Source organism: Artemia sp. Qi Xiang Cuo, unplaced genomic scaffold, assembly GCF_049724085.1.
Source record: "Artemia sp. Qi Xiang Cuo unplaced genomic scaffold, ASM4972408v1 HiC_scaffold_23, whole genome shotgun sequence".
NCBI lineage: Eukaryota > Metazoa > Arthropoda > Branchiopoda > Anostraca > Artemiidae > Artemia > Artemia sp. Qi Xiang Cuo.
The window spans coordinates 6,227,443-6,250,765 of record NW_028297432.1 but is presented as its reverse complement, the minus strand read 5'-3'; the positions used below and the strand labels follow the sequence as shown (position 1 = coordinate 6,250,765).

The following is a 23,323-nucleotide window of genomic DNA, read 5'->3' as shown; positions in this document are numbered from 1 at the left end:
GGATGGACCCACATTTTCTCTTCTTTCTGCAGGGTGTTAATTGCAGGGTGTTAATTGAGGTCAAAAAAGCAGGGTGTTAATTGAGGTCAGTATTATTTCTGCTGCCAACCAGAGGTCTGAATTGTTTTGGATTGGGAGAAGTACTTTATCCAGACTTGCTCAATACCTGGTTTGCCTGGTATGAAAGACCCTTCTCGAATGTAACATTCCTAAATACCACAATGTTCGAACCTTAACGTTCGTCTTCACAAAGCTTCTGATCCCTCAAAATAGCAAAAACTAAGCTATTACTTCTTAGAAAAAACAGTCTGACTAGAAAAGATATTGTACTAGAATTTGTCTTGAAATTTAGAATCAGAAATGGATCTCATTGAATCTAAAGTCACTAAATATACTAGGTGGTCAAAATGCATTAACAATGTAATTTTGCTGTCATCTAGCAATAGTAGTGAACATATTTTTACTTAATTTGAGATAATTTATAAAATTTATAAAATTGATTATATGATATATATTATATAATGATTATATAATGATTATATAATTATTATTATATTTATATTATATATATTATATTTATATATATATATACATATATTATTATTATATATATATTATATATTATATTTATATTTATATTATATTATTATATTATATTATATAATCATTTAATGATTAAATGATTATTATTATATAATGATTATATATTATATAATGATTTATAAAATTGATATATGATATATTATATAAAGATTTATATATTATATTAATTCTGATTCTTCCATGACGTAAAACTAATTTCAAGTTTTGTTCTCTCATTTTTGTTTCAATTTGAAGTGGCAGGTAGTGTAGATCCAAACAGGTTACAGCTATAGAATGTTCACCTTGCATTGATTTCTAATTATTGAATCGTTTACACCTTATTTAATTTTAATAAAATTATTTTTATTATAGAGATAATTCATTCTACTGTGTGCAGTTTTGATGGTGTGGATCAACCAAAACTCTTAACATTTAGTCAACATTTAGTTATATATGGTCATTTTTCACCAAGAGCGTCTGAGTTAGATCGACCGGGAAGTTCATCACTAGATGTTACACACAATCCTTCTCATGTGAGCAATTTGAAAAGGCATGAAACAGTGCTCACTGGGGAGAAACTGTTTGAATGTGAGGTCTGTGAGAAAACTTTTTCTCGGTCAAGCAATTTGATTAAGCACCAAAGAGTACATACTGGTGAGAAACATTTTAAGTGAGATATATGTGAGAAAAAATTTTCGGAGTCAAGCAGTTTGATTAACCACCAAAGAGTACATACTGGTGAGAAACCATATAAGTGTGATATATGTGAGAAAACTTTTTCTGAGTCAGGCCGTTTGATTATTAACCAAAGATTACAGACTGGTGAGAAACTGTTTAATTGAGATATATATGAGAAAGATTTTTCTTGGTCAAGCAATTTGATTCACCACCACAGAGTAAATACTGATGAGGAACCGTTTAAGTGTGATATATGTGAGAAAACTGTTTCTGAGTCATGCAGTTTGATTAAGCACCAAAGAGTACATACCGGTGAGAAACCGTTTAAGTGTGATATATGTGATAATAATTTTTCGGAGTCAAGCAATTTGATTAACCACCAAAGAGTACATACTGGTGAGAAACCGTTTAAGTGTGATATATGTGAGAAAAATTTTTCTCGGTCAAGCAATTTGATTCGGCACCAAAGAGTACATACTGGTGAGAAACCATATAATTGTGATGTATATGAGAAAACTTTTTGTGTGTCAGGCGGGTTGAGTCGGCACAAAAGAGTACACACTGGTGAGAAACCGGTTAAGTGTGCTATAAGTGAGAAAAATTTTTCTCAGTCAAGCACTCTGATTGGGCACCAAAGAGTACATTCTGGTGAAAAACCGTTTAATTGTGATATATGTGAGATAAATTTTTCTTGGTCAAGTAATTAGATTAACCACCAAAGAGTACACACTGGTGAGAAACCGTATAAGTGTGATATATGTGATAAAACTTTTTCTGAGTCAGGCAGTTTGATTAGGCACCGAAGAGTACATACTGGTGAGAAACCATTTAAGTGTGATATATGTGAGAAAGATTTTACTTAGTCAAGCAGTTTGATTAGCCACAAAAGATTACATATCTGTGAGAAACCGTTTAAGTGTGCTATACGTGATAAAAAATTTACTGAGTCAAGCACTTTGCTTCGGCACCAAAGATCACATACTGTGGATAAACCGTTTAATTGAGATATATGTGACAAAACTTTTTCTCGGTCAAGTAATTTGATTAACCACCAAAGAGTACATACTGATGAGAAGCCGTTTAAGTGTGATATATGTGAGAAAACTTTTTCTCGGTCAAGCAGTTTGATTAATCACCAAAGAGTACACACTGGGGATAAACCGTTTAAATGTGAGGTCTGTGAGAAAACTTTTTCTCAGTCAGGCAATTTGATTAACCACCAAAGAGTACATAATGGTGAGAAACCATTTAATTGTGATATATGTGATAAAGATTTTTCTCGGTCAAGCTGCTTGATTCTGCACCAAAGAGTACATACTGGTGAGGAACCGTATAAGTGTGATATATGTGAGAAAGCTTTTACTTAGTCAAGCAGTTTGATTAGGCACAAAAGATTACATACTGGTGAGAAACCGTTTAAGTGTGCTATATGTGAGAAAACTTTTACTGAGTCAAGCCCTTTGATTCGGCACCAAAGATTACATACTGGTGAGAAACCGTTTAATTGAGAGATGTATGAGATAACTTTTTCTCTGTCAATCCATTTGATTTACCACCAAAGAGTACATACTGGTGAGAAACCTTTTAAGTTAGATATATGTGAAAAAACTTTTTCTCGGTCAGGTAGTTTGATTAACCACCGAAGAGTACACACTGATGAGAAGCTGTTTAAGTGTGACATATAAAAAAGGGAATATTCTTCTAAATTCATTCTTAACAATCATATAACAACCCATTTATTATCTACAATAACAACCCCTGTGGTCTTGCTGAGCCCTATTGTAAACTGTTCGTCTGTTTTATTGTTACTCATTTATATATTTTTGTCAGTTCATAAATTGATTTGTGGAATATGTTTGTTCATTTCTTCTGTGAGTTTCTTTTGTGTTTTGTTTTATCTTATTCATCTCTTTGGTTATGGATACCACCCCCCCCCCCTCCCAAATTAGTCACTATATGTATCCGTGTTTGATTAACCACCCCAGTAAAATCCATTTTCTTCTTCTTATAATTTTTTCTCTCCTTTTTTTAAATCTCTTTATTTATCATTGGGATTCAAATATTGTAAAAAAAATACGTATGTAGTTTATGGTCTGTCCTCAGAGAAGTAAATCCTTACAACTATGATTTTCACCAGGATTTCTAATCAAGAGCTAAGAGGGGGATGTATGCTCATTAGGATTGTTCCAATGTGGCGAAGTCCTTATGAGTGATTAATATATCCTTAGGGAAACCACTGCAGAAGTAAAGAAAAGATAAATATTGGTTTGTTCGAGTGTTGTCATTGGTAAAATTGGGTATTTTGCCGTACTTTTACGGACCCTCTTAAAATTGGTACTTTACCTATTTACATATTTGAAATATTATACTGACATCTTTTACGGCGCTTTATAGTTAACATAGTGCAAAACATAGTGCAACATTGTACAAAACTGTCCAAAAGGCTGGGAAAAACAAGTTTGGGTATTATATTGTTGTTGTGATGTCTACTTGATACACAGCAGGGTGAAAGAAAGGAATATAATTGCACTCAATAATTTCGTTGTGAAGTGTTTATAATTGAGTAATAAATTGGTATTTGACTAGCCCTTATCTAACACCATTATATTTTATTTGCATATGCTTATTCTCGTTTAATGAACAATTTACGTAATCTTTCACTAAAAAAGTTTCAGAAAGCAATATCATTTGATCTGTGGGTCTGTAGCAATGTTACCCAGTCTAATCTGGTTTCTTTCCTCTCTTTTGGATGGAAGATTGGATGGACCCACAATTTTCTCTTCTTTCTGAAAAAAGCAGGGTGTTAATTGAGGTCAGTATTATTTCTGCTGCCAACCAGAGGTCTGAACTGATTTGGATTGGGAGAAGTACTTTATCCAGACTTGCTCAATACCTGGTTTGCCTGGTATGAAAGACCCTACTCGAATGTAACATTCCTAAATACCACAATGTTTGAACCTTAACTTTACATCTTCACAAAGCTTCTGATCCCTCAAAATACCAAAAACTAAGCTATTGCTTCTTAGAAAAAACTGTCTGACTAGAAAAAATATTGTACTAGAATTTGTCTTGAAATTTAGAATCAGAAATGGATCTCATTGAATCTAAAGTCATTAAATATACCAGGTGGTCAAAATGCATTAACAATGTAATTTTGCTGTCATCTAGCAATTACTAGTAAACAAAAAAAAAAAAAAAACAGTTTATGTTTTTATTCAATTAGAGATAATTGATTGTTACCAAAATGAGTTGGTAATTAAAACTTATTAATTGGATTAATAATTTGAGAGTAGAATAAAAAAAGAGGTTTGCAAAAGAAAAAAAAAGCCTCAGAAGTAAGATCAAAGTCCTCAGATCTACCATAATATTGCTTTCTTTCAAAAGAAATAAGATCTGAACACACTGATTAGCAAAATACATAACCAAAGCTATTTCTGATATATTTTTTCACCTAAATCAACAGCTTTCCAAGATAGCAAGAAGCCCCTGATATAGAATTGCTAGGCCACTTTATTTTTCATTGTTGCTTGAAAAGCAATTGCCAATCACCCAGTAAGAAGAAGTACAATTGGGGCTGTTGAGAAGGAAATACTACGGGGTGGTAGGGTAGACTAGAGTTGAAATTCAGAAAATACTGAATATCTATAATCTTGTAATTTAATAAATTTTAACTACGTAAAAATTTTGCTGACAGATTTGCGCAAAAGAAAAAAAGGGTTTATATATGCTCAACATGGATACATGCATATATATTGTAATGGGAGCCTGATGGCTTCACCTCCAGGTCCCGCCACGTGACACGGCCCGGCACGGTTCATATTGCGGTCTTGTCAAACACATTTGATTGTTTATGCAAGTCTGATTACAACGTCTAACAAGGATATCTACGAAGCTTGAAACTTGGTTTTCTTTTTTAAGGTGTTTGAATTGTTGAAATCCATTGTTCAAATATATAGAAATATTTCTGTAATTAACAGCCACAGGGCTCAAGCATGCGGCAGGCTTCTACATTTGGATTCTCTTTTTTGCTTGTCTTCTAACCACAGACAATTTGCTGTCTTTAAAGATATTTAATTTAATGTCTTTTCATACTGTTTCTTTTCAAGGTTTTGAATTGTTGTAATCCCTTGTTAAAATTTATACGGATATTTCTGAAATTACCAGTTTTTTTCTCTCCGCATTTTAATGTCTTTTCATACTGCAGCCTGTTCACAGATATTTGATTATTATGTACTGAGCTTGAAACTTTTGTTTTTCTTTTTTATGGTTTTTGAGCTGTTGTAATCCCTTGTCAAAATAGAGAATCATCATTTGTAATAATTGCAATTTTTTCTAGGCAGTCCTGCTAATGTAAAAAAGTTGCGTTCAAAAAGATTTTTGTTTTTAAGGTTTTTGAGCTGTTGAAATCACTTGTTAAAATATGTACAAATATTTTTGCAATTACAATTTTTTGCTCTTTACACAATTTAATGTCTTTTAAAAATATTTGGTTATTGAAGCTAGTCCGATTTCTAACAACGATATGTACCGAGCTTGAAAATTTTAGTTTTCTTTTTTAAGGTCTTTTAAGAGAATCATCATTTGTAATAATTGCAAATTTTCGTTTTTTGGGCCTTCCTACTGACACTATATAACTGGATGCGTTCAAACCTGTAAGGTTAATCACAAAGCGAGTTGATTTTATCAAAAAAAAATGAAATTTTTAAAAGCACATTGCTTATACTTTGAGAAAATAATTTCGGTAACGAGGTTTTTCATTTTTGACACGTTTTCGAATTTTGATTACTTTAGACAATTTAGCAATGACCTTTGCCTTAGCTATCCGCATTGGTATTGTCGTAATTGACGATCCAGTTTTTCGGTATTCATATCTTATCACCTTTAATAGTTCAGGTATTGGTTCCAAAGGATCATCATTTATAGCAACTGCAACTGTAAATTTTTTCTGTTTTGGAACCTTCAAATAGACATTATAATATTTAATAAACTGATGCGTTGGAAACTCAATCTTATTTATGGTATGCTTGACATCATATAAGAAAATGCTTAAATGATGTCATATAAAATGCTCATAACATGTACTAACATAGTGCATGATGCCACTTGCCACCAAATTAAGGCTTTTAACGAATTTTCTTAGATTTTTGTATTAATTTTGACTGTAATAAAGACAACCACAGTAAAGTGAAGGCACTATAGACTGAACATCCACAACTTGAACCTTAGGAGTGGTCTAACCCTAATAAAACAACTGTAATGTTTGTTTTCATAACTTTTCTTTCATTATTCTTTTTTGAAATTTTTTTGAGATAGTGACAATTTAATACCAATTTTTGTTTGATATTTAACCTGAAGTTTCAGACCTAAAAACACCAATTTTTTGGAACTTCAAAAGTTTATAGATTAAAGTCGCAAAAAGCTGGTGTTGTATTCATCCATCTTGTGCAATAGTTAACAGGCTTTATCAATTTTAAATAATCTAGTTTTTGTCATTAATGTATTGGGCAATAATTTATAAATTTAGACAAAATGAGTTATTTTAATTTTTAACTAAGTTTTTTAAGGATTTTTTTTTTCTTAAATGACAAACAGCAAAATGGCTATCTCAGAGTTTTGATCAGATGACTTTTAAGAAAAACGGTGGGTGGAGGGGGCACTTAAAAAGGGCACTTGCACTCCAATTTTTTTAGTCACTTAAAAAGAGCACCAATACTTTGAAGTTTTTTTCGAATAGGCCCTTCCTCTATATTCTAGGATTATTGGCTTGATCTAATTAGCCCCGAAGCCCTGAAAAAAAAACAACAAATAAATACGCATCCGTGATCTTTCTTCTGGCAAAAAATACAAAATTCTACATTTTTGCAGATGGAAGCTAGAAACTTTGATATCAGGGTTCTTGAATACGCTGAATCTAATGGCAAAACTTGCATTAAGATTCCCTTACTCTTTAGGGGTCTCCCCTTTTTTGAAAATCATGGAAATTTTCTCAGGCTCCTAGCCTTTGATGCGTAACACTAAACTTAATGAATCTTATATATTTGCAATCACCATAAAAATTCAATTCTTTATGTACCTCATTTAATATCAAAATTCTGTTTTTCAAAATTTCGGTCGCAATTGAGCCGTACTGCTCCGTACTACTCGTAAGGCTAAGGATATTATAATCTGAATAATCTTAATTTGATTGAATTTAATTAGAAATCGGAAATTCTAGTGCTCCTTTTAAGATTCAAAAGTAAAACAGTGGTTGGAAGCAGGTGCGTCCCGAGGGGGGGGGGCCAGGGAGGGGAGTATCCAAGCTATCAAAGAAAGTAAACAGATTATTTTGTGAATGGTATCAAGTTTTCTATTTAAGGTCAACTAGAGGATGTATGAAACTAAATTAAACACTACTATTTGGGTCCGGATTTTTAAAAGCGTATAGGTTTTTAAAAATTGAAAATTTTTCTCCAGTATATAAATAGTAAGCAAAACTATAAAGTCTTAAAAAAATGAAAAGATTTAAAGTATTACTTTCTTTTTCCCTGAAAAGACTATGTCATTACAAAACGAACATAAATTAATTAAAAAGCTATTTCAACAAAATAAGTTTTTTTAAAGTAAAGTAAAAAACTATTAAACCAAAAATGAGCAAAAATAAAATCCTATAATCTACGAAGCGTGAAACTACCACAAATCATTATCGATAAATAAATGAAACCCAAAATGAATTCAAATTACAATAAATAACTGAGTCAAACTAAAAAAAAGCCGAAATTAACATGGGTAGGGCTCAAAACCTTTATGCCTTCCCAAGGACAGAACATAATTTGCACTGTACTAAAAAAAATACAAATGAATAGGCATAGTCAGTTTAATATACATGTATTTAGTAATCAAAGTTTTTATATTATTTAATTGAGTAAAGTTTTAAAAGTGAAAATACTTATATTTTTTCAGTAAAGTTTAAATTATGTTCCGGCCTTGGGTAGGCATAGGGATTTTGAGCCCTATTCCTGTTAATTTCAGCTCGTTTTGAGTCTGACTCGGCTATTTATTGTAAATTCTGTTCGTTTTGGGTTTCATTATTTATAGATGCTGATTTGTGGTAGTTTCACGCTTGGTAGATTATATGATTTTATTTTTGTTCCTTTTTGGTTTAGTGGAGTTCTTTACTTTTATTTGAAAAACTTATTTTATGAAATCAGTTTTTTTTTATTAATCACATAGCAAAGTAATACATGAAAATATTTTCATTGAAATAACGACATGTAGAATATTAATATAAAGATATGGTACATACATCATTAAACATTATTAATATCATCAAACAATTTTGGACACTTTGGATTTGTTTCATAAAATGATTCATCATGTATTCTCTTGACACTGTAGCTACTCTCTTCTCCAAGTTCATAGCCAGTAGAATAATCATTAATCCATTTTGATTCATACACTATTTTTACTGCAATGTCACCTACAATTTCAATATGCACTTCATCTTTGGTATTATTGCGTTCCTTGACTATATGATGAATTGTTCTATCAAAATTCACCGATGCTTTGCTTTTCTTAGAATTGTCGTTAAAGTCCATAGTGATAGTATCTACCAATGCCCTTTTTATTTTGCCGGTGATTTCACTGTCTATTGCACTTTATTTTTACACAGGTAACAATTAAGACATTATATGTCTTATGACATCGGTGCAGCAATATGCCTGTCTTCGTTTTACCTTCCGTTGATTGCTTATACCCTAAAGATGACGATATGATTTATCAATAGGTGACGTGTTACCCACGATACGAGCAAGAAGTTGGCCCTCGTTGTCAACTATTACTTTTAGACGTGAATCATCTTTGAGCACTTTCATCTCTAGGAATTTTATTCTATTATATTCACTATCAGCAATGTTGATTTTTTTTATACTCCGAAAAAATTCAATGTTTCACTGTCATGACAGTGCGCACATACATTTCCAAAGGTGTTACAATTAGTAATTTTTTCATTTTTCAAATAAATGTCCTTGTCAGCATTCAATCCTACAATAACTCTATTATGTGCACATATATATACTTTCTGGAGTATTTCATTTTCACTTTTTAATCAGTACTAATATTCTGTTCAATGATGAAATTTGACGGTAAAACACCACTTATAATACTATTAACGACAATTGAGGCTTTACTTTGCATTGAATTGTCTTTATTTCCTTCGTGGTGTTATCTTTTCACGCCCTTTTAATTTCGCTCTCGATTATACTGTCTATTATCTCATTATTTTTAAACAGGTTACAGCTCCGACATATAGACATGATATGATTTATGACATTGATGCTGGAGTAGACTCGTTTTGCTTTTACGTTCTGTTTAATGGTAATACCACAAAGATGTTGATGTGATTTATCAAGAGGTAACTTGTTATCCGTACAATGAGCAGGAAGTTGGCCCTCGTCATCAACTTTTAGTTTTGGGCTCGTATTATCTTTCAGCACTATCATCTCTTGAAATTTGACTCTTGCACAACTGACTGTATAACCATTGAATTTTGTCGATAACCAAAGAAATTCAATCTCTCACTGCAACTATAACGCTCGCGTACGCTTCCAATAAGATCCCCACTAGTACTTGTTTAATAGTTCATAAATTTGTCTGTGTGAGCATTCAATACAACGATGAATTTTTCATGTTCACACACTTTTTCTAATTAATCATTTTCATTTCTTTGCAAGAAAGTATGATACAAATATTTATCCTTCTAAAGTAGAAAAATTACTGATTTAATACATACAAAAAACTAGGTAGTTTCGATAACTAGCCATAGAGTACCACTGGTACAGTCACGTAGGGTCGATGAGCAGCCACAGAATACCACTGGTACAGCCAAAAAAAAAATTAATTAGAAAAAATAAAAGTTGGAAAATTTCCAATTCAAAAAAAGAAAAATGCTACTAGAACCATTGGTTTTCTAATTGTAAGTCACGACTTACACATCTATGTCCTTCTCATTTTGTATTTCGAAAATATTAAATTTGATTTTTTTTTGTTACAAGTATATTTCATGTCATTCTAAGACATATAAAAAAGAAAGTTGAAAAAAATATATAAATAAAAAAAAGAACAAAATTTAAACAAAAAAAAAACTGAAAGAAAAGTTGAAAGATATCCTGGTTGTAGTAAAAAGGCCTCCACTAAGGTGTTCCCACATCTTTGAAAGCTAACTGCCAAGACCATAGCCTGTTATTGATGACTGATCTTTGTAATAGTCCATTTCATGAGCCTTTGGTGTTCGAAAAGAGCAGCAACATAGCAATCAATATCAGGGATAACGAATGTCATGTTCATTTTTTTAAATATGATGCAAGTGTGTATTCTTCCAATGTACAAAAATACTGTTTGAAAATATATAATAAACTATGTTATGTCGATGAGTAGCCATAGAGTACCCTTAAAACAGCCGCATAAATGAAAATAAAAATAATTAAAAAGAAGTTGAATAATTTTCCAAGTCCAAAAAATTCAATCAAGAAAAAGGAGTGTTGCTACAAAAATTATTTTTCTAAAATTAAAAGTCACGACTAATATATTTATATTATTCTCATTTTGTATTTTGAAGATATTAAATGTTTTTTTTCCATAACTCGTAAAAAAAAAAATTAATTTCTTTTAAAAAAATATAAAAAACAAAAATAAAAGTTCGAAAAAATTTAAAAATAAAATAAACTTCAGAAAATGTATAAAAAATGGAGGGAGGGGTTAAAAAGTTGGGGTTAAGGGATATTAGAGGTTGATAGGGAAGGGGTCACTTGGAGGTTGAGGTCCTTGTTGGTTCGGGTCTTTGGAGGTTGGGGACCTTGATGGTTAAAATCCATAACTACCTCACTGCTTGACTTATAAGGATTTCTAAGGATTATTCTGAATTTCTATGTTTAAATTATTATTCTTAACACCTACGAATTTATTACTTTCAAATTTTCAGCACACTCCAATACTAAAGAATGTTTAAATTAGCTAATTCATACTGCCTTCACACTAGAAAATCCTCGTGATGGCCCACTTCAAAATGTAGGATAAACACTTAAATCGTTTACGTTTACGTTCTTTAACGTAAAGTTCCATAAAGTTAAAACTGACGCTTTTTACGCAACATCAGTGAAATTAGAAATTTAACAGTAAATTATTGATTCGCAGATGCAGTGTCCCATAGTGGTAACCAAAGAGATCTTAGGAGTTATGAGCTTTCCCCCAGAATTTTCGTCCCATTCATAAAAATTTCCGGAATTGTCTCAGTCATAAGAATTTCTGTCCGATTCAGCCTGAAAAATTCTTCTCAGCATAATTTCATTTGAAAAAAGACTTTAATTGTTTATCCTATCGCTCTAGACATTCCCTTTTCCTTGACAATTTTTTCTAGAAATCCAAACACGCTAAAAATAGCCCCAGATAATTCCTCCAGAACTTCTCGAAAGGCAAAATTTGAATTTTGTATAAGAATTTTATCTGATAAGAATATGATAAGAATTTGTATAAGAATTATAGCTGTGTGTATGTCTTAGATCAGCTTTTTATTGCTCAGCTAAGCTCAGCAGATTTGTTGTTGTTTTGTTGTGTTTTTTTTTGGGTGGGGGGGGGGGGAATTGCTGATGATCGAAAAATTCTTTTATAAGCAAATGTTTTCATTTTTAATGATATTACTTGTTGGTGAGCTCTTAAAGTTGGGGGGGGGGGGGTTGTTATGTGTAATTTAATGCATAAGCATTGAGTTTGCAATACTACTTTAAGCTGAAACCTTTTGTATCTTATTCTCTAAAAAAAATCTAACTTAGAAAAATAAAAAACAAAAATCACAACAGCAACATTTTTAACCGTCTATTAAATACATGTCCTTAGAATTTTAAAAATTATCCTATCAAACATAATTCCCTATGTTTAACCCCATATAAGAAGAAACTTGCGCAACAGTTTAATTGCATATGCGTTCCTCTCAGACATCCCCTCAATTTACCAACACTTGATTTTTTAGCTCTTAAGATTTAAACTTCTCAAAATATATACCTTTCAAGATTTTTCTGAGGATTGAGTTCAATACAGTAAGGCGCTGGGTCCGTGTCCTGCTAAGGGTTGTAAATTGTTTATTATTTAAAGATGCTCAATGATTAGTTTTATTTCCAAAATTGTCATAGATTTGATGATTTTCTTTTGTTTTAAAGTTGGTAGAAATGTAGAATTTTCTCTTTTTTTCTTCAAATACGTCCCTACTCGGTTTTGGGGCTCTGGCATTAGTGACCACGTTCAGTCTGTTTTATACACTTTGAATGGAAATACTAGGTGTCCTTGGCCTACTGGTAATAGGGTTTTCATGAACTTGTCTGATGACACTACTTTTAAGTATGACCTCTTTGCACCGCTTGATCCCATCCTCAAGGTTTGATCTTATGAGTTTTTTATTTATTTTCTTTGAGTATGTACCATTATATTTGTGAATTCTATCATTACTATGACTAGATGTCGCCCGAAAGATGTACGAAATTTCTGCATATACTGTAGGCCGAAAGAATGAAAGGGGAAAAAAACAGTTAAAGTAATGATGAAATTAACAGTCCTTGGCTTAAATATCAAACAAAAAAAGAAAAGAAGGAGAAAATTAACTTTTTTTAGAACATAAAAAATGAAAGACGGACTAACTTGTAGCCTATTCAAGAAAAGCTACTCTCCACCTCCATGAAAAATTCCCTTTCTTCCAGGAAAAATTCTTCCATAGAGAGATCCTCCCACGTGGCCTCAACTTCCACGAAATCCCCTCCTGAAAACGTCTATATACTTCTCAATAACCTGTACTATATGTAAACAATGGGCAAATTTTACAGCTTGTCAACCTTCCCCCGAAACTCTTGGGGCTCAAGTATTTTCTGGTTTGCTGAATCTGTTGGCGTCATGTTCATTACGATAGCTTGATGTTTTGCCTCTTAAAAAAAGCTGAATTTTTCTCTGGTTTTTAGATTTTGATGGTAACAATAAAGTTGATGAATTCTGTAGATTTTAAATAACAATCAAAATTCACTTTTTTGCCGTATCTAAAGTTATCGAAACTCTCTATTCTTAGAGTTTCGTTAATATTGAGACAAACTGCTTCTTACCTAGAGTTCGCTACCACTAACCGTTTGAAAATAGTTACGTGTCGTCTCATTTAAAGACACGAGTCAGTTCAGCCTTGTTGCCGAGTCAAGAATCAGTTCTGGAAGGTGACGGACACCCCCCACTTTAAAACTAAAAACTTATTTACCCTGAAAATATTATTCATTCACGGTTTCCTAATATAAGGCAAAATAATTCCAAACACAGCATGAAATTGTCTGCCTCTTCGCCTTCATAATATTTAATGTTCAAGGAGGTCACACAGTTGCTGCTTCTAAATCAGTTGGGTATTAGAAGAATTTTAATTTTTCGTAGCTGGTCAAAATCTTATGGTAAAATCTTAGTTTGGTGCAAGAAAATATTAAGAAGCAGCAACATTTTGAATTGTCTGTCTTTGTTGGTTTGTATGTCTAAAGTGCATGTCTTTCTCTGTTTTCATGTCTGAATTGTTTTTCTTTGTTTTTTGTATGTCTGTAGTGTCTGTATTTGTTGGTTTGTATGTCTTAAGTTCCTGTATTTCTCTGCTGGTATGTCTCAATTGTTTGTATTTGTTGTTTTTTCTGTCTTAAGTTTGAGTTTTTGTAAGTTGGTTTTTATATAGTATATGTATGTAACAATTTATATTTTTAAATTGTCTTTCTTTGTTGGTTGGTATTTCTAAAGTGTCTTTATTTGTGGGTTTGTATGTCTAAAGTGTTTGTCTCTGCTAGTTTGTATGTCTGAAGTGTCTGTCATTGTTGGTTTGTATGTCTAAAGTGCTTGTCTTTCTCTGTTTGTATGTCTAAAGTGCATGTCTTTGATGGTTTGTATGTCTTAAATTTCTGTCTTTGTCTGTTTGTATATCGGTAGTGTATTTAATTGTTGGTGTGTCTGTTTAAAGTACGTGTTTTTCTCTGTTTTTGTGTCTAAAGTGTCGGTTTTTTTTGGTTTATAAGTCTGAATTGACTGTCTTTTTCAGTTTGTTTTTCTGAAGTGTTTGCCTTTGCTGTTATGTGTGTCTAAAGTGATTGTCTTTCTCTGTTTGTATGTCTAAAATGTCTGTCTTTCTCCGTTTGTATGTCTGAAATGTTTGTTTTTGTTTGTTTGTATGTCTGAAGTGTCTGTCTTTGTTGGCTTGTATGTCTGAAGTGTTTGTCTTTGATGGTTTGTGTGTCTGTCACTGTTGGTTTGTATGTCTAAAGTGCCTCTCTTTCTCTGTTTGTATGTCTGAAGTGATTGTCTCTGTTTTTGTGTCTGCCTACAGTGCCTGTCCTTCTCGATTTGTATGTCTGTAGTTTCGGTCACAAACAGTAACTGTCTATTTCGTTATGTATGTTCGAAGTGTGTTTTGGTATGGTTTGTATGTCTGAAATGTCTGTTTTTCTATGTGTGTATGTCTGGAGTGCCTGTCTTTGTCTGTTAGTATGTCTAAAGTTCTTGTCTTTGTTTGTTTCTATGTCTAAACTGCCTGTCTCTCTCTGTTAGTTAGTCGAAATTGCCTGTATTTGCTGCTTTCTATATCTAAAATGTTTGTCTTTCAATGAATGTATGTCTTAAGTATCTCTCTTTGTCTGTTTGTGTGTTTTAAGTATCTGTCTTTGCTGATCTGTATGTCCGAAGTGTCTGTCTTTCTCTGTTTGTATGTCTGAAGTGTTTGTCTTTGTTGGTTTGTATGTCTAAAGTGTTTGTATTTCTCTGTTTGTATGTCTTAAGCGTCTGTCTATGTTGGTTTGTATGTCTAAAGTGCTTGTCTTTCTCTGTTTGTACTTCTAAAGTGTTTTTATTTGTTGGTTTGCTTGTCTGAAGTGTCTGTATTTGTTTGTTTGTATGTCTCAAGTGGGTGTCTTTGTCGGTTTGTATGTTTGAAGTGTCTGTCTTCGTTGGCTTGTAAGTCTGAAGTGTCTGTCTTTGTTGGTTTTCATTTATGAAGGGACTGTCTTAGTTGGTTTATATGTCTGAAGTGTCTGTCTTTGTTGGTTTGTATGTCTAAAGTGTTTGTCTTTGTTGGTTTGATTGTCTGAAGTTTCTGTCTTTGTTTGTGTGTATGTCTTAAGTGTTTGTCTTCGTTGGTGTGCTTGTCTTAATTATCTGTCTTTGTTTCTTTGTATGTCTAAAGCGCCTTTCTTTGTCGTTTTTTATGTCTGATGCTTGTGTGTTCTTCGGTTCGTCTGTCTGTAGTGATCGTCTTTGCTGGTTTATATATATGAAGGGTCTTTCTTTATCTTTTCATATGCATGAAGTGCATGTCTTTGTCTGTTCGTATGTCTGAAGTATGTGTCTTTCACTGTTTATATGTCTGAATTGCCTTTATTTATCTGTTTTTATGTCTAAAGTTTCTGTCTTCGCTGGTTTGTATGTCAAAAGTGCTTGTCTGTCTCTGTTTGTATGTCTAAAGTGCCTGTCTTTCTCTGTTTGTATGTCTGAAGTGTCTGTCTTTTTTGTTTTGTATGTCTGAAGTGCCTGTCTTTCTATGTTTGTATGTTTGAAGTGTCTGTCTTTGTTGGTTTGTATGTCTCAAGTGCTTGTCTTTCTCTGTTCGTGTGTCTGAAGTGCCTGTCTTTCTCTGTTTGTATGTCTAAAGTGTCTGTCTTTCTCTGTTTGTATGTCTGAAGTGCCTGTCTTTCTTTGTTTGTAAGTCTAAAGTGTCTGTCCTTTCTTGTTTGTATGTCTAAAGTGCTTGTCTTTCTCTGTTTGTATGTCTAAAGTGTCTGTCTTTCTCTGTTTGTATGTCTGAAGTGTCTGTCTTTGATGGTGTGTATGTCTAAAGTGACTGTCTTTCTCTGTTTGTATGTCTGAAGTGTCTGTGTTTGTTTGTATGTATAAATTGTTTGTATTTCTCTGTTTGTATGTCTTAAGTGTCTGTCTTTGTTGATTTGTATGTCTATAGTGCCTGTCTTTCTCTGTTTGTACGTCTAAAGTGTGTTTCTTTGTTGGTTTGCTTGTCTGAAGTGTCTGTCATTGTTGGTTTGTATGTCTGAAGTGTCTGTGTTTGTTGGTTTGTATGTCTAAAGTGTCTGTCTTTAGTGGTTTGCAAGTCTGAAGTGTTTGTTTTTGTTGGTTTGTATGTCTGATGTGTCTGTCTTTGTTGGTTTAAATGTCTGAAGTGTCTGTCTTTGTTGGTTTGTTTGTCTAAAGTGTTTGTCTTTTTTGGTTTGCTTGTCTGAGGTGTCTGTATTTGTTGGTTTGTATGTCTGAAGTGTATTTCTTCGTTGGTTTGCTTGTCTGAAGTGTCTGTCTTTCTTTGTTTGTATGTCTAAAGTGTCTGTCTTTCTCTGTTTGTATGTCTGAAGTGTTTGTCTTTGTTGGTTTGTATGTCTGAAGTGTCTGTCTTTGTTGGTTTGTATGTCTAAAGTGATTGTCTTTCTCTGTTCGTATGTCTGAAGTGCCTTTATTTCTCTGTTTGTATGTCTAAAGTGTCTGTCTTTCCCTGTTTATATGTCTGAAATGCCTTTCTTTCTCTGTTTGTATGTCTAAAGTTTCTGTCTTCGCTGGTTTGCATGTCAAAAGTGCTTGTCTGTCTCTGTTTGTATGTCTAAAGTTTCTGTCTTTCTCGGTTTGTATGTCTGAAGTGTCTGTCTTTTTTGGTTTGTATGTCTAAAGCGCTTGTCTTTCTCTGGTTGTATGTCTGAAGTGTCTGTATTTGTTTGTTTGTATGTCTAAAGTGCTTGTCCATCTCTGTTTGTATGTCCAAAGTGTTTGTCTTTGTTTGGTTTGTATGTCTGAAGTGTCTGTCTTTGTTGATTTGTATGTCTAAAGTGTTTGTCTTTGTTTGTTTGCTTGTCTGAAGTGTCTGTCTTTGTTCGTTTGTATATCTGAAGTGATTGTCTTCGTTGGTTTGCTTGTCTGAAGTGTCTGTCTTTGTTTGTTTGTGTGTCTGAAGTGTCTGTCTTTATTCGTTTGTATGTGTGAAGTATCTGTCTTTGTTGGTTTGTATGTCTGAAGTGTTTGTCTTTGTCGGTTTGTTTGTCTGATGTGTCTGTCTTTGTTGGTTTGTATGTATAAAGTGTATGTCTTTCTTGTTTTTTATGTCTAAAGTGTTAGTCTTTGTTTGTTTGCTTGTCTGAAGTGTCTGTATTTGTTTGCTTTTTCGTGTGAAGTGTCTGTCTTTGTTTATTTCTATGTGTGAAGTGTATCTCTTTGTTGGTTTTTATGTCTGAAGTGTCTGTATTTGTTGGTTTGTATATCTGAAGTGTCTGTCTTTGTTGGTTTGTGTGTCTAAAGTGCTTTATTTTCTCTGTTTGTATGTCTGAAGTGTCTCTCTTTGTTTTTTTGTATGTCTGAAGTGTCTGGCTTTCTGTGTTTGTAGGTCTAAAGTGTTTGTCTTTCTCTGTTTGTATGTCTGAAGTGTTTGTCTTTGTTGGTTTGTATGTCTGAAGTGTCTGTCTTTGTTAGCTTGTCTGTCGAAAGTGTATGTCCTAATCTGTTCGTATGTCTGTTGTTTTTGTCTTTCTTTGTTTGAATGTTTGAAGTGTTTCTCCTTGTTGTTTTTAATGTCTAAAGTGTATGTATTTGTTGGTTTGTATGTAAGATGTGCCTTTCTTTGTTTGTTTGTGTGTGTGAAGTGATTGTCTTTTTTGGTTTGTATGTCTGAAGTGTCTGTTTTTCTCTGTTTGTATGTCTAAAGTGTTTGTCTTTCTCTATTTGTATGTCTGAAGTGTTTGTCTTTGTTGGTTTCTTTGTCTGAAGTGTCTGTATTTTTTGTTTGTATGTCTTAAGTGCCTGTCTTTCTCTGTTTGTATGTCTGAAGTTTTTGTATTTGTTTGTTTGTATGTCTGAAGTGTCTGTATTTGTTGGTTTGTATGTCTGAAGTGTTTGTCTTTGTTGCTTTGTATGTCTGAAGTGTATGTAATTGTTGGTTTGTATGTCTAAAGTGCTTGATTTTCTCTGTTAGTATGTCTGAAGTGTTTGTCTTTGTTGGTTTGTATGTCTGAAGTGTCTGTTCTTGTTGGTTGGTATGTCTAAGGTGCCTGTCTTTGTTGGTTTGTATGTGTGAAGTGTCTGTCTTTGTTGCTTTATATGTCTGAAGTGCTTGTCATTGTTGGTTTGTATGTCTAAAGTGTTTGTCTTTCTCTGTTTTTATGTCTGAAGTGTTTGTCTTTGTTGGTTTGTATGTCTGAAGTGTATGTTTTTTTTGTTTGTATGTATGAAGTGTCTGTCTTTCTCTGTTTGTATGTCTGAAGTATTTGTCTTTGTTGGTTTGTATGTCTAAAGTGTTGGTCTTTCTCTGTTTGTGTGTCTGAAGTGTTTGTCTATGTTGGTTTGTATGTCTGACTTGTCTGTCTTTGTTAGTTTGTGTGTCTAAAGTGCATGTCTTACTCTTTTTGTATGTCTGTAGTTTTTATCTTTCTTTGTTTGTATGTCTGAAGTGTCTGTCTTTGTTGGTTTGCATGTCTAAAGTGTTTGTCTTTGTTGGTTTGTATGTCTGATGTGTCTGTCTTTGTTGGTTTGTATGTCTAAAGTGCCTGTCTTTTTTGGTTTGTATGGCTGAAGTGTTTGTCTTTCTTTGTTTGTATGTCAAAAGTGTTTGTCTTTCTCTGTTTGTATGTCTGAAGTGTTTTTTTTTTGTTTGTATATCTGAAGTGTCTGTCTTTCTCTGTTTGTATGTCTGAAGTATTTGTCTTTGTTGGTTTGTATGTCTGAAGTGTCTGTTTTTTTTGTTTGTATGTCTTAAATGTCTGTCTTTCTCTGTTTGTTTGTCTGAAGTACTTGTCTTTGTTGGTTTGTATGTCTAAAGTGTATGTCTTTGTTGGTTTGTATGTCTAAGGTGCATGTCTTTGTGGTTTGTATGTGTGAAGTGTCTGTCTTTGTTGGTTTGCATTTCTGAAGTGTTTGTCTTTGTTGGTTTGTGTGTCTGAAGTGTCTGTCATTGTTGGTTTGTATGTCTAAAGTGCTTGTTTTTCTATGTTAGTATGTCTGATTTGTTTGTCTGTGTTTGTTTTTTTATGTCTGAAGTGTCTGTCTTTGTTGCTTTGTGTGTCTGAAGGTGCCTGTCTTTGTTGGTTTGTATGTGTGAAGTGTCTGTCTTTGTTGCTTTGTATGTCTGAAGTGTTTGTCATTGTTGGTTTGTATGTCTAAAGTGCTTGTCTTTCTCTGTTTGTATGTCCGAAGTGACTGTTTCTGTTGGTTTGTATGTCTGAAGTGTCTGTCTTTCTCTGTTTGTATGTCTAAAGTGTCTGTCTTTCTCGTTTTGTGTATGTCTTTGTTGGTTTGCTTGTCTGAAGTGTCTGTCTTTGTTTGTTTGTATGTCTGAAGTGTCTGTCTTTGTTGATTTTTATGTCTGAAGTGTCTGTCTTTGTTGATTTGTATGTCTGAAGAGTTCGTCTTTGTTGGTTTGTATGTCTGAAGTGTCTGTCTTTGTTGGTTTGTATGTCTAAAGTGCTTGATTTTCTCTGATTGTATGTCTGAAGTGTCTGTCTTTGTTGGTTTGTATGTCTGATGTGTATGGCTTTCTATGTTTGTATGTCTAAAGTGTTTGTCTTTCTCTGTTTCTGTGTCTGAAGTGTTTGTCTATGTAAGTTTGTATGTCTAAGGTGTCTGTATTTGTGAGTTTATATGTCTAAAGTGCATGTCTTCCTCTTTTTGTATGTCTGTTGTGTTTGTCTTTATTTGATGGTATGTCTGAAGTGTTTGTCCTTGTTGGTGTGCATTTCTGAAGTTTTTTTCTTTGTTGATTTGTATGTCTGATGTGTCTGTATTTGATGGTCTTTTATGTATAAACTGCTTGTCTTTTTTGGTTTTTATGTCTAAAGTGTCTGTCTTTCTTTGTTTTTATGTCTGAAGTATTTGTCTTTCTCTGTTTGTATGTCTGCAGTGTTTGTCTTTGTTGGTTTGTATGTCTGAAGTGTCTGTTTTTGTTCTTTGTATGTCTGAAGTGTCTGTCTTTGTCTGTTTGTATGTCTGAAGTATTTGTCTTTGTTGGTTTGTATGTCTAAAGTGTCTGTCTTTGTTGGTTTATATGTCTAAGGTGCCTGTCTTTGTTGGTTTGTATGTGTGAATTGTCTGTCTTTGTTGGTTTGTATGTCTGAAGTGTTTGTCTTTGTTGGTTTGTATGTGTGAAGTGTCTGTCTTTGTTTGTTTGTATGTCTAAAGTGCTTGTCTTTTTCTGTTTGTATGTCTGAAGTGAGTCTGTTTGTTGGTTTATATGTCTTTATTGTCTGTGCTTCTTGGTTTGCATATCTAAAGTGTTCGTCTTTATCTGTTTGTATGTCTAATTCATGTTTCTTTTCTGGTTCGTGCACCTTATGTGTCTGTAAGTGTTGGTTTGAATGTCTGAAGTGATTGTTTTTCTATATTTTTATGTCGGAAGTGTTAGTATTTGTTGTTTTGTATGTCTGAAGTGTATGTCTTTCTCTGTTTGTATATCTAAAGTGTTTGTATTTCTTTGTTTGTGTGTCTGAAGTGTTTGTCTATGTTGGTTTGTATGTCTGAAGTGTCTGTCTTTGTTAGTTTTTATGTCTAAAGTGCATGTCTTCCTCTTTTTGTATGTCTGTAGTTTTTATCTTTCTTGGTTTCTATGTTTGAAGTGTCTGTCTTTGTTGGTTTGCATGTCTAAAGTGTATGTCTTTGTTGGTTTGTATGTCTGATGTGTCTCTCTTTGTTTGTCTGTATGTCTAAAGTGCTTGTCTTTTTTGGTTTGTATGTTTGAAGTGTCTGTCTTTCTCTGTTTGTATGTCTAAAGTGTTTGGCTTTCTCTGTTTGTATGTCTGAAGTGTTTGACTTAGTTAGTATGTCTGAAGTGTATGTTTTTGTTGTCTGTATGTCTGAAGTGTATGTCTTTCTCTGTTTGTATGTCTGAAATATTTGTCGGTGTTGGTTTGTATGTCTAAAGTGTCTGTCTTTGTTGGTTTGTATGTCTAAGGTGCCTGTCTTTGTTGGTTTGTATGTGTGAAGTGTTTGTCTTTGTTGCTTTGTATTTCTGAAGTGTTTGTCTTTGTTGGTTTGTATGTCTGAAGTGTCTGTCTTTGTTGGTTTGTATGTCTAAAGTGCTTGATTTTCTCTGTTCGTATGTCTGAATTGTTTGTCTTTGTTGGTTTTTTATGTCTGAAGTGTCTGTCTTTTTTGGTTTGTGTGTCTAAGGTGCCTGTCTTTGTTGGTTTGTATGTGTGAAGTGTCTGTCTTTGTTGCTTTGTATGTCTGAAGTGTTTGTCATTGTTGGTTTGTATGTCTAAAGTGCTTGTCTTTCTCTGTTTGTATGTCCGAAGTGACTGTTTCTGTTGGTTTGTATGTCTGAAGTGTCTGTCTTTCTCTGTTTGTATGTCTAAAGTGTCTGTCTTTCTCGTTTTGTGTATGTCTTTGTTGGTTTGCTTGTCTGAAGTGTCTGTCTTTGTTTGTTTGTATGTCTGAAGTGTCTGTCTCTGTTGGTTTGTATGTTTGAAGTGTCTGTCTTTGTTGCTTTGTATGTCTGAAGAGTTCGTCTTTGTTGGTTTGTATGTCTGAAGTGCTTGATTTTCTCTGCTTGTATGTCTGAAGTGTCTGTCTTTGTTGGTTTGTATGTCTGAAGTGTCTGGCTTTCTCTGTTTGTATGTCTAAAGTGTTTGTCTTTCTCTGTTTGTGTGTCTGAAGTGTTTTTCTATGTAGGTTTGTATGTCTAAAGTGTCTGTATTTGTTAGTTTATATGTCTAAAGTGCATATCTTCCTCTTTTTGTATGTCTGTAGTTTTTATCTTTCTTGGTTTGTATGTTTGAAGTGTCTGTCTTTGTAAGTTTGCATGTCTAAAGTGTTTTTCTTTGTTGGTTTGTATGTCTGAAGTGTCTGTCTTTGTTGGTTTGTATGTCTGAAGTGATTGTCTTTGTTGGTTTGTATGTCTGAAGTGTCTGTCTTTGTATGTTTGTATGTCTAAAGTGCTTGTCTTTCTCTGTTTGTATGTCTTAAGGGTCTGTATTTGTTGGTATGTATGTCTGATGTGTCTGTTTTTGTTCTTTGTATGTCTGAAGTGTCTGTCTTTCTCTCTTTATATGTATAAAGTGTCTGTATTTGTTGGTTTGTATGTCTAAAGTGTCTGTTTTTTGTTTGTTTATATGTCTAAGGTGACTGTCTTTGTTGGTTTTTATGTGTGAAGTGTCTGTCTTTGTCGCTTTGTATGTCTGAAGTGTTTGTCTTTGTTGGTTTGTATGTCTGAAGTGTCTGTAATTGCTGGTTTGTATATCTAAAGTGCTTGTCTTTCTCTGTTTGTATGTCTGAAGTGACTCTTTCTGTTGGTTTGTATGTCTGAAGTGTCTGTCTTTTTTTGTTTGTATGTCTAAAGTGTCTGTCTTTCTCTGTTTGTATGTCTAAAGTGTTTGTCTTTGTTGGTTTGTATGTCTGAAGTGTCTGTCTTTGTTGGTTTTTATGTCTAAAGTGCTTGATTTTCTCTGTTTGTATGTCGGAAGTGTCTGTCTTTGTTGTTTTGTATGTCTGAAGTGTCTGGCTTTCTCTGTTTGTATATCTAAAGTGTTTGTATTTCTTTGTTTGTGTGTCTGAAGTGTTTGTCTATGTTGGTTTGTGTGTCTGAAGTGTCTGTCTTTGTTAGTTTTTATGTCTAAAGTGCATGTCTTCCTCTTTTTGTATGTCTGTAGTTTTTATCTTTCTTGGTTTGTATGTTTGAAGTGTCTGTCTTTGTTGGTTTGAATGTCTAAAGTGTATGTCTTTGTTGGTTTGTATGTCTGATGTGTCTCTCTTTGTTTGTCTGTATGTCTAAAGTGCTTGTCTTTTTTGGTTTGTATGTTTGAAGTGTCTGTCTTTCTCTGTTTGTATGTCTAAAGTGTTTGGCTTTCTCTGTTTGTATGTCTGAAGTGTTGTCTTTGTTAGTTTGTATGTCTGAAGTGTATGTTTTTGTTGTCTGTATGTCTGAAGTGTCTGTCTTTCTCTGTTTGTATGTCTGAAGTATTTGTCTGTGTTGGTTTGTATGTCTTAAGTGTCTGTCTTTGTTGGTTTGTATGTCTAAGGTGCCTGTCTTTGTTGGTTTGTATGTGTGAAGTGTCTGTCTTTGTTGCTT

The 23,323-nt window shown here is 33.2% G+C and overlaps 1 pseudogene; it reads left to right on the top strand.

Annotated features, from left to right (window-relative positions):
* Positions 1 to 914: 914 nt before the first annotated feature.
* On the top strand, positions 915 to 2,945 carry LOC148938997 (uncharacterized; annotated as a pseudogene).
* Positions 2,946 to 23,323: the final 20,378 nt, after the last annotated feature.